This window comes from Sander vitreus, chromosome 3, assembly GCF_031162955.1.
Source record: "Sander vitreus isolate 19-12246 chromosome 3, sanVit1, whole genome shotgun sequence".
Classification (NCBI taxonomy): domain Eukaryota; kingdom Metazoa; phylum Chordata; class Actinopteri; order Perciformes; family Percidae; genus Sander; species Sander vitreus.
The window spans coordinates 23437486-23449490 of record NC_135857.1 but is presented as its reverse complement, the minus strand read 5'-3'; the positions used below and the strand labels follow the sequence as shown (position 1 = coordinate 23449490).

General features: G+C 40.9%; 1 long non-coding RNA gene across 1 annotated transcript; it reads left to right on the top strand.

Moving 5' to 3' along the window:
* Positions 1–5562: 5562 nt before the first annotated feature.
* On the top strand, positions 5563–11703 carry LOC144515585 (uncharacterized). Its single transcript, XR_013501752.1, has 3 exons — positions 5563–5654; positions 7024–7125; positions 11562–11703. It is a non-coding gene; the product is annotated as an uncharacterized LOC144515585 (long non-coding RNA).
* The last annotated feature ends 302 nt before the right edge of the window (positions 11704–12005 follow it).

Genomic DNA, 12005 nt, shown 5'->3' with positions numbered 1-12005 from the left:
AACCCACACTATTGGATTTATGGTAAGTGGAATCACACAATATACTGACCGTGTTAGATAAACTGCAGATGTTAAATGCCTAATATACAATGGCTTTACAAGTCTTTAAAAGATAGTTTAAAGATACATGCAATGCAATCTAATCAAAGTGCCATTTAGTCCTAATTCTTATACAAAATGTCTTGTAGATACGTTAAATCGTCCTGCTTGGGAATAAATATTTGATCAGAATGCAGGTAATGTGTAGACCTGGGTCAAATAAATAAATCTTGTAGCATTTGTTTCATAATTGGAGCTTGGACTTGATAAACGTTTTTGTCAAACTTATTGCTAACCTCCTGTCACCTTGTTGGGTTAAAAATGAAGCATAATAGGTAGTCAAATATTTTATGGCCCAGGTCTGGTGGTAGGGAGGTGAAAGTCCTGTGTCTGGAAGAAGACCAGACACAGGACACAAGACAGACTCTGTTGAAAAGCAGCCACCGACAAGCAGCTCCTTCTTCCCTCTCATCACCCTGATAAGCCTTCCTCTGCAGTCTGAACCACACACCTCATCACACTGAGCAAAGCCGACAGTTCTACTAGAGCGCTGATGTTGTTATCAGTGTGAACACTACAAGGATGTAGTGGAGCTAATGATACCTCTTTCTCACAACTTTACCAGGGACATACTGAAACACTATAAGGACTCCGATGAACCAACTCTAATCATCCTAGGTGGTGTGTGTAAGAGGTGTATGCCACCTCAAGGAGGACAAACATTAACATAATTGGTAATTCTTCAAAGGAATAGCCAGAGTATTATAGTTTATGTATTCGTTTGAGTATGTCCTGTTACTGTATTCACTTTTGTTATTGATTCTCATCTCTTTGCATTTAAATCTAATGACTCTGCAAGAAAAATGGTTACGTGATTTTATGAATATTAATGAGAATGCCAGTTGATTAAGGCAAGTCGTTCTCATTTTGTCCAGACCAACTAGTTGTCACTTACATCCCTACTTGGCACACTCAAATTAGAAATCTAGCCTCTCATCATGTCACTTTCTTTTTTTCTTGCTGTTATTAACACTTTTTTTCTGGAATGCTTCTCTCTCTGTCCCCCTGTCTTTCTCCCCCCCCAATCTGTCTTACAGATAGCTCTCCCTCTACTTGCCTCCCAGGCCTGCCTCTCCACCTCTCTTCTCTCACTTCTCTAATGAGAGCGTGTGTTACACAGGCATTCAGGAAACCTCTGCTAATTACATGACAAGCATCTCGCTCTGGAACCCTAATGAAGAGGAATAGCAAGCAGTAGACGCCACTGGAGTGGTGGGGTGTGTGTGTGTGTGTGTGTGTGTGTGTGTGTGTGTGTGTGTGTGTGTGTGTGTGTGTGTGTGTGTGTGTGTGTGTGTGTGTGTGTGTGTGTTGGGGAGGGAGTCAAGATGGCCACTGGGTGGAGTGTTTGTGTGTGTGTTGGGGGGGGGAGTGTTCTGGCGCCAGTCCAACAGCTTATCAACCGGGGCATGTTGGACTCAGCATCTTGCTTTTTCCTTTTATCTTACAACACTCATCTTTTTTCCCCATATACAATCAGCTTAAGGGTGTTATTTTACCAAGCAATGTTAACTTTACACTTATTATAGATGGTAAGAAGTTTGAAAAGGACACTTGTTCTCTTGTCTTTGAAGTATGATGTTAAATACATGCAAATCCATTCTCTGTCACTGTTCACTGTCTTGTGTGCTGTGCTGGCTTTTTGCATGAAATGCTAAATGTGCAGTGTTAGTTTCAATAGCAGAATCAGTTGGTCGTAATTAAACACAACATCGACTGTCAAACGCTAGAATACATGCACACACGTACTGTGGCCTACAGATAAACCCACGCACAGAGGAGACGGAACAGAAAAGGGAGAGAGAGTGACCTAGGCAGAAATCCAACAACTCAGCATGTGGTTTGGAGGAACTCTGTCAAGAGGCACACTCAGAACAGAAGATCGCTGTCCCGTACCATCCCTCGTGAAATGCTTGAGAAACACAGACCATCTGGAGGCTATAGTGCACACTCTCGACCTATCAAATATTGAGGATGTTTGTCTGATTTACAGGGCCTATTTAGGACTGTTTGGACAACTTGGCTAAGGGATTGGTGCTTTAATTAAAGATAATATCAAAAGCTAATATTGCCCCCAAGACCTTTGCCTCACAGTCAACAGTGCAACAAAGTCACAGTTCTGTGGGTGCGGGTGAGAGCCTTAACGACACACACTTCTAAATAAATCTAGGCAGGCTTGACACAAAGGCTTCTCCATGTTCTTTATTTCACTGAGGTTACTGCCCCATATTCCCCCACTTTCTCTTTGCTGATGCCAATAGCAACGCAGGCTTTTCCAAGCCCAAGCCCACCGCAGTGATGGCATATTGATACTGTCATAAAATATTACATCCTCACTTTATTCATTAGAACTGGGCTTTAATCTAAAAATATCATGGGCAGGGAATAAAACAGAGTTTTCAGCGGCACATAGATTAGGCCTGTGCTTCTTTCACTGAACACCACAGCTCGGAAACACTCAGGCCCAAAATAGATGTTCTTCTCATAAAGGGCTCCTTCTTTGTAGTCTGCATACAGCAACAACATCTGCAGGGCAGTTTCTATGGGGGGAACAGATTCGGGAAGGCTATCAAAGAGAGGCGATCTCCTGTGAGAAGGGGTGGGCGGAGGACTTCCATATTCTTTTTTTCTTTTTTCTTTTTACTCTCTCTCGCTCTTTCCCTCTATTTCTTGCTTCCAAAAAGCTGTAGCAATCAGGACGATGCTAATAAAAGACCATTAATATCACCTGTCAGCGCTATCTTTGGAAGATCCAAAATGAGAAAATGAAAAAGGACTCACAGTCTGGAGCTGCTCACCAAGATGCAGGAAACCAGTGGAGGACAGACAGCAGTATGGTTTGGTGTTCTGATTTAAATAAAGCATTTGGATGAAGAGATCCATTAATGTCACAAGAGAAAGAAAACACAAGGGCTGCAGGACTGTTCCATTTATCATTGCCATTGTTTCACTGACAAAACATTTGGTTTGTGGAATTTATGTCTCAAAGCATATTTGCTCGTTTTGGTCAGCAAATTATAGCTTAAAATAGTTTATCTTTCGGAGCGACCTCTAGCTTACCCAGTAAGAGCGCGCGCCCCATGTAGACTGAGTCCTTTGCAGCGGCCCAGGTTCGAATCTGACTTGCGGCCCTTTGCTGCATCTCATCCCCCATCTCTATCCCACCTTTCCTGTCTATCCACTGTCACTATCAAATGTAGGGGAAAGGCCTTAAAAAAAAGATTTATCTTTTTCTTAGAGATGTTCCAGTAATCCTAAATGAGGTTTGAATTCAGCAGTGTATGGTGGGATTGTCACTTCGGAACAGATGGTAAGGATAAGTAAAATGACCCCTACGTGACTCCAGATACTGTATCTTTTAAGGTAGAGAATGAACTAAAAATATAAACCTTTCTTTCACTTTCAGAGATTAAATGATATGGTTTTAAACTCCTGGTGGTTTTTGGTGAGGAATATGGAATTGACGCTGTCAACTATGACAAAAATAAAGTAGGATAATTTATTCAAGCATTATTTTAGAGATTTCACATATTCTGGTAGAGATGGACCAATAAGAACAATGTAAGACTTTACTAAGTGAGTGATGGTGAAGGCCATAATCTCCTGCAGGTCTTTTGACTGATGGCTTTTACTGTAGGTGATGGCAAGGCGTTCACTATCTGTTTAATGCAAAACATGAGCACAAGCCAGCACTTAGATGGAGGCTCTGATCTGAAAAAGGTGGTACCATAATGGGGAGGTGAAACGCAAGGGGGCAACGTGATGATAGTGTCTTCATGTGGAGCAGAAGTGTATCGAGGGCCTCGCCTTTGAACCGGTGAGCCAGCTAATTGAAACAGCATTGCTGGGGCATCAGCTGAAGATCTGGATCGCATTCACCCCCCTGCTTTTATTCAATTTGGTCCCATCACAGGGGCGCGTCCCTTGCTTTTGTCTCCACATGGCAATAAGTCATACCCTCGCCTTTTGCCCTCAACGTGTTGCCCATCTGTGTCCCCTGGGGGCCCAGGGTGCTGAGGCCCACGCAACGCAGAGGGATTCAGACGAGGTCTTGAGAAAATGCAGGCTGCCTGCCACTGAGCCCCTTATGGTACTTCTTCACGCCTCTCACCTTGGACTTGACCCCCCCTCCCTCAGCTCTTCACACACACACACACACACACACACACACACACACACACACACACACACACACACACACACACACACACATATACACACACACACCTTCTTACTCCAAGACTTTTAAGATTTACTGTTAAGAGCAGTGGCTGTCAGGAGGATTGAAGCGTGCACTTTCTAATTCAAACAAATGCTGCACTGGGGTCATGGAATTATCATGGAGTCACAAGGTGTTTCAGATGATTCGCGAGTGTTGAGTGTTAAGCTGAGAGAGAGAGAGAGAGAGAGAGAGAGAGAGAGAGAGAGAGAGAGAGAGAGATAAAATACATAACAAATAAAGCGATAAATAAGCAAAGAGATAAACTTTCACCCTCTTACATGTTTATCACCAACCTCTATCAGAGCAGGTGGATGTAGATCTTGCGTTGTGGGAACTTCTCATTTCGCAGAAGAGCGGTCAACGTTTCTGACATAGCTTGTGTCCCACATGCGTTGGCTGATGGTTGGGCTTAGGAGGTACGAGGTGAAGGATGATATGATAGTCAGCGATGTACAGTAAATAAATATGCAAGTGCATTCTGTCAAACCCTGAAATAAATTGATTTCACTTCTCCAAATGACAAATATTAGAGTTAGATTGAAACGCACATGACACAAAAATGAAAAATTGTGTTTAAAAAAAACTCTACATGATGTGACACATATACATGCACAGATGCTTTTTTTCTTCTTCAGATGACAACATCACAGGAAAATCCACCATTGTCATCATCTCACCCCATTTCCACGTGATGTTTTCCTGCCTCTTTCCTGTTTTCTTTCTCGGTAAGACTTAAGGCTTTCGGTAAGAGGGAAACAAAAAAAACTAACCTAATTCAAATTTAGCTTGGATTAAAACAGTCCATCTTTATTGAAACATTAACCAAAACAAGGAGAGATTATAGATCTGGTTTATTTAAGGAATGAGGAGTCTAAAATGACACATCAGTTGTCCTATTGACTACATTGTTTAAATTTCCTGCAAAACACAAAATAAACTTCCCAGCTGACTTGATATTGGATAAATATAGGCTACTTAACCCACAGGATTTTGGAATATTACTATGAAGGGGATGTGAGAGGGATGTTGGACTGGAAAAGTTTAGTCACAATAAACCCATTTAAGAGCATCACAGGCTCTCGACAAGTTTACACCTGTGCTATGGCTACACGTGAGGGTTCAACTGCATGTGAAGTCCAAAGCCTACACACAGAGAAGAACAGGCTTTGGAGAGGATCCCCGTGTGATTGAGGGAGGGACTAAAAGTGTGCATAATATTCCTTCCTCTGTGGGACTCGCAGCGAGCAGGTACAGCATCTCTGCAGTCCACCGCTCAGCTGTTGCACTCAGCTGCCCAGCTCTTCCACTTTACAGGAAACTTCTCACACCGCAGTCGGTAAGTGCAAAGTTTTATTGTACCAAAATGAACTGTTAGGATGAGGGGATGTATGATAGTATCGGTGCTCGGCGCTCCTTTGATGCATCAGGGTGAAAGTGTTGGCTTTAAAGTTTCTGTTTCTCCCGTCAGGAATTCTCATAGAGCGTACAGCGCGCTTTTTTTTTAAATTGAGATGCGCTGTTTCATGTCTGCTTATTTTTGCGACCTTGCTGAAGGCGTTTAAAACGTCATAAAAAGCAAAGTAACGCTGCATTCCTTTTTTTATCTCTTTTTAAAATCAACTGTCTCCCAATATTTTTCAATTTCCCTCACTTTGTGGTCTTGAAACTGCATTCAAATAGAGCACTCAAAATATATGTATAAGTAGGATCTATTTATATACCAAAATGACTAATTTGGGTTATATGAATGCTTAGCTCGTTTATTTAGCATTGCTTTATGTTTTTTTTTCTTCTTTCCACTAAATCAATGACATTTAAGTAAAAGCCTAAAGGTAGTGCATCCATTTGAATGACATAACTGATTTGCACATTATTCACTTTGTGTATGGTACCTTTTCTCTGAAACAAGCGCATCTAAATCTTTTTGAGCTGATGAACATCTGCAAGCATTGAGCAGTGGCGCATCTCCCCTCAGTCTGTCAACAGCTGCCACAAACTAGATACGCCAAAATGCTTAACATATGAATGTGAGGAGGATGGGACCTGCCACTGCCCATATATGCCATTCTTCCTCTAATGTAATCCTTCAGCTCAGTTTCCCCTCTCTTTTGTTGATTCTGCTTCAAGTAAACAATGTTAAGTAATAAGCAAAGTGTGTAGGAGGGGAGGAAGGAGAAGAGGAAGAGATAGAGGAGGAGGAAGAGGTGAGGCAGATGAGAGGAGGAGGTAGTTTTTGCATGAGGAGAAGGGAGGTGAGAGAAAAGCGATGGAAATGTTAGGCTGACAAGTCACTGGATGGATTTGTTTCAGCTGGAATCCCTTTTTTCCACATAAAAATCTGCAGTGTTTGATTTAAAAGAAATGCATCAAAAACACTCCAAAGCTATATAACCTAATTCAGATAAAGATTGGATGTGATGATGTGTTTTTATAGTAAAAGCCCCAAACCACAGTTCTCACCCTTCTGAACTGTGGAGCTGATGTTGCAGGTTATTGAAACCCATGCTCAAATGTCTCACTCTAACACCTCTTTCTTCCCTCTCTCTCCTTCTCTCTTTCCTCTCTCACACACCTCCATGTACACTCACAAACGCCCACACACACACATAGTATATACCACACACACGCACTTACACACAAAGTGTAAACAGCTTGTGATAGGTCGCTTCACCCTGTCCCATCTGTTTGCGTGTTGATCCCTTCAGCAGGCCCTGCTTCTCCTGTCCGCAGCGTCCATGATGAGTTACTACATGGATCCAGTTTCTTCCTACCCGGCCCTTCACCCCTGTGACCGTCTGGGCGCAATGGTAAGACCTCCCTCATAAATTACCTCAGTGTTAAGGCTGCCTCAGCTACCTGCCACACAGCCGGCCAGGAGTGTGAGGGAAAGACCGTTTGTATGTGTGTTAGCTGCGGTGCAGGAATGTGTGCAGGAGCATACGAGCAGTATGTGTGTGAGCAACTCTGGATTCCATCAGCTCACAGGAACACACTGTATCTGAAAATGTTCCTGTTGAGTTTAGTCCACCAGAGTTGTACCAATAGTGCGTGTATCTGTACATGCTGTTTCTCATGATTTCGTCAAAAGTTTGGAAACAGAGCTGTTGAACAAGACCATTTTCTACAAGGCTGTGAAATCGACCTTATGAACTCCTCTGTGTTGCAAAACCACCCTGTGCCAAGATGCACTTCTCTTTAGCAAGTAATATTGTAAATATTGAGACCTGTAGGCCTTCAACCTCGCCACTAACCAATCGCATTGGAGTCAGACCATCCCCACTGAATACAATTTTTCTCAGCTAAGTCACCAGTAAGTCTGTTTGCAAGAACACCAAGGCTCTTAACGCTTTCCAAATGAGATAGCTGAATACAGAGTCAGAGACAGTGGTACCCGGGAACATTGGGATTCCTGTCAGATGAGCATTTGAAGGGTGAAGGCCAAGGAGCGGCAAAATAAATGCCTCCATTTGTATGCAGAGCGCCGGCACATTAGGATAAGAGACTGAGGTTATATGCAAATGGCAACCCCACCCTGGCCTGATAGAAAACATAGAAGAATACAGCTCCCTGGGTCCTAATTGGCTCAGGTGGTAGGGCTTGCCTTTGAAATTGAGACTACTGTATACCAGGGCAGACTTGGTCAAAAGGTGAACCTGGATCACCTTGGTAGCTCTATTCTCTTGAAATTTACATGAATTATACGAAAAACGCAGCAGGATTGTGTTTTATTTTCTAGGTTTATACTTTAGTGATTGTCAGTGTCTTATATGCTTCACAAAGACTATATGCAGAGAACAGTGGGGAATGCAGGGCTTCCAACCTGCCTGTAGCAATTAAAAAGCAAATGCCAGAAGCCATTCCACTGCAAAGGTGATCTTTGTTTATCAGAAATTATACAACACAGTTTAAGGCTTTCCTATTGTATTACATGTAATACAAGCAACACATTTTTAGCAAAGCACACTTCCTAATGCAGCTTTAATTTGGAATGATGTGCAGTCAACCTTCCTTTTCGTTATAAAAATTGTTCTAGTTATGCAATATTGCAGAGAGAAGCAGCAAGTGGCTGTGTCCAAAATCAGTCCCTCGTTCACTCACTCATCTCCCCTCACAGACATTCAGTAGTTTACTCAAAAGTGAGTAGTAAATGAAGATTGCAAGATTTCAGACATTTATGAATCAGCACAATGTTGTGTCATCACTGACTGGTGTATATCCTCACGACTGTAATTTCCACATCCATAAAATGTGACACATTTTGGGATTAATAGCAAAAAGTAGTGTACATGCAAATGGAACTATACTTTTTGTGTGGATTTTTGTGTGTACTGTATTTCCCACTCAGAAAGAAGTGAAGAAAGTGCACTGTATGGTAAAGAGGGAGTGATTTCGGACACAGCCTAGGACTTTTTTATGGCAGATATTGAAATTTGTGATTGCAGAAAAAGCACAGGTGTCACTAATAACATTAACGAAAGCTAAGTTCCATAAAGATTCAAAGTCATTTGAGTGAGCCAGCATGCACAACATCAGAGACCTGGAACAGCAGCCTTTTATTATTGTTATTAATTACACCTGTGCTTTCCCTTTTAACACACAGGTGCATTTAATTACACCTGTCCGCTAACTGTGGACACTGCAACTCCTTCTTAGAACCACTAGGAGGCAGATAAACTAAACGCACGTGACAATAATTGAATGAATACATGAATGTGCAAGTACTGACTATTCAGGTGACATTGCATGAGAACAGGGAGTCACAAACATCAGAATACAAAATAGATCCATATTCATGAACCTGTCATTTTTTACGTCATGTGCAGTAGGCTTATATATATGTACTTTTCTATATCCAGCATATGTCCAGTTCAGAAATATTTGTCATGCAATACACTCCCATTCTACTACTTGTATATGTGTGAAATATTGCTTATAGCTAGTGTTTGAGACCCGACTGGTATCTGTGTTTTGCTTGTTTCAGTGGATAACTACAGGGTAGAAACAAACAACCAAAAAGCAAGCCGATAAAATGAAATAAAATAACTGATGCTGTTTGGTCAAGATGAGACAGATGAAGGTCAAAGTTTAAAGGTAATATAAAATATCTAACTGTTATATATATATATGTTATTTATATTGCAAACATTAAAGCTATAGTGCGTAGTTTCTGTAATGTAAGTAATTACAATTACAATGTAAGTAATGACAACAAAACTGTCGGCGCGTCCACATGACACAAGCCTTACGTGATCGCACACGTGAGTACGAGCGTGATCGCACACTCGAGTGTCTGCGCAGAAAAGTCACCGGACGACACAGTCTTCTAAACATAGCCATACTGAGAAATACAGAGACAGTTTTGTGGAGCTGATAGTCTTAATTAGCTTTGTAGCAACTCATTTGGTGATGGCTTGAACGTAACGGACATTTATTAATATCAAAACGTTACGCACTAAAGCTTTAAGATGTTCATTTGTGGACTGGAGAAACATACAGAAATGAACAACTACTACTTAGTTCAAATTGAAAAGGCATAAAAGGCCATAGAACTGCCGTTAGCCCTCCCTGTTCATTTTCCAAATTCTATACTATAGACAAATTGTGACCTCTGTATTGGAAGTGATTCTACGGTTGAACTGACCAAAAAGTATTATGGTGTTGATGTTATCTCCACTGTTATCGCTCTCTGTCTAATCCATAAATCATCCATGTGGCTCCCTCCATGCCTATCTAACGTTTTCCCCCTTTGCTGACTGGACTGATAGGAGAAAGCAGCGTCCCACGTAAACCTCTAAAGAACCTCGTAAACTGGCCTCCCTGATCCTTTGGTCATGTTTGCCATCCATAAAGCTTGTCAGCAACTGATAAATGCTGCAGTGCTTAAACAGGGGCTGCTTATCAGATCGGCAGTCACTCTGTCTGCCAGTCTGTCAGTTACACATATGACATATAGCATATGACAGTCTAACATCCCTCTTATTGGAGGTTGCTTTGGCAAGACTAACTGAAGGATTGCTTTTAATGTCTTTTTACATGTTACAAATATACGGAATTGTCAATTATTTATTCTCAGAAACTTCTGGGAAATGAGCATATATTCTAGTAGCAGATAACACATGTGGATAATACATTACAAAGACTGTATATCAACATTCAAAACTGTATTATAAAACCAACTTTTATAAACCTATTTTAACATGGTAGGTTAAAAGGAGCACATATAGTTCAAAAATGTCAATACCCTGTTCACATCACTTTCAAACAGAGAAGTCCTACAATATCTATTGCGTTTTTTTGTTTGTTGTCAAATGAAGGCTTTGATATGCTAAAAATGGCCAAGTGGCTATCTTCCTCCCTACTATCTCTTGTATCCACATAGAATTGCCAATCTCTCCTGGCTCCCCTGTCAAGTGCTGACTTTAGACTTCCTTTTTGGTGCAACCTCCTATCTGCGTATAACATTCTGTGATAAGCAGGTTAAAATCAACACGGCATAAAATAAACTGAATGAGTCAAATTTAGCCAGAAGGGTTATCTGTAAGGGAGAACAATGAAAAAAAAAAAGTTTTCAAAATCCAAGGTTATGCTGTCAGCCAAAGCCACTGGAAAGTTTAAACAGTTGTTTAAAGTCTTTCATTACACCCCAAGACACATAAATAAATATCTTTCATTGGTTAACAGATAAAACTCTGGCTAAACATATTTGTCACAACACACTGATTTGTTTTCAGAGCAGTAAAACACTAGTTTGCACTGCCCTTCCAGTAGTTCAAGATTGATTGGATTTAAAATCAACTTTTTTGAAGCTGTTCCAGCTATTTAAATCATTGATTTTATAACTTGAAAGCTCAAATGTATTATTTTAATGTCCGTCAAGCTGCATCCTCGTCATAACCAAAGTCACAGTTACGAAGACCCCATAATTGTCCACTAACTGAGCCCTTGCTGCATAAACATATATCTATACAGTATATAGTTTTTATTGAGCTAAGTGATTTGTATAATGTTTATAAAATAACATAATGGCTTAAGTGTGTCATTTGTTTGAATTTAGGTGGGTAAAATGCACAGTTATATTACTTTCACATCAATTAGGTGTGGGAAATTGCTCTTCAACAGCACATTGAAGATGACAAAATCGAGCATACAGAAGTATATTGACTGTGTAATAATATAAAGTATGCATCTATTCCATGCCACAGTTAATTTTGGCTACACCATACTGTGTGTTGTTTGTCTCCAGAGGCATAGTGGAGGGGTGGCAGTGGGCCCTCAGACCCATCTTGCAGGTGTGGTTCACCCTCAGCAGCAGTACTACCCATCACAGCCCCTTTACATCCAGGACATACCCCTGCAGGAGGTGCCAAACGGACACGATGTGTGCTCTACAGGTAAGAAATGGAAACAGTTTGACCTCAACTATGGTACGAGGTACTGGAAGAAGAGGCAATATGCATATTCAGTCATAGTTAATACCTACTGTCTTTGTAAAGATGTGTAATCTATAAAATAATAAACGAACACACTTTAACTTATTTTTAACATGCTTCAATATGTAATGATCAAATAATAGTCAATAGTTAATTGTGAATAAACAATTTAGACCAAACACAAAACATTGTGTTAACTGGAATGCTAAATGGGCAATCATTTACACGCTAGCATTCATGTCTGTTGTTCTGCGTCT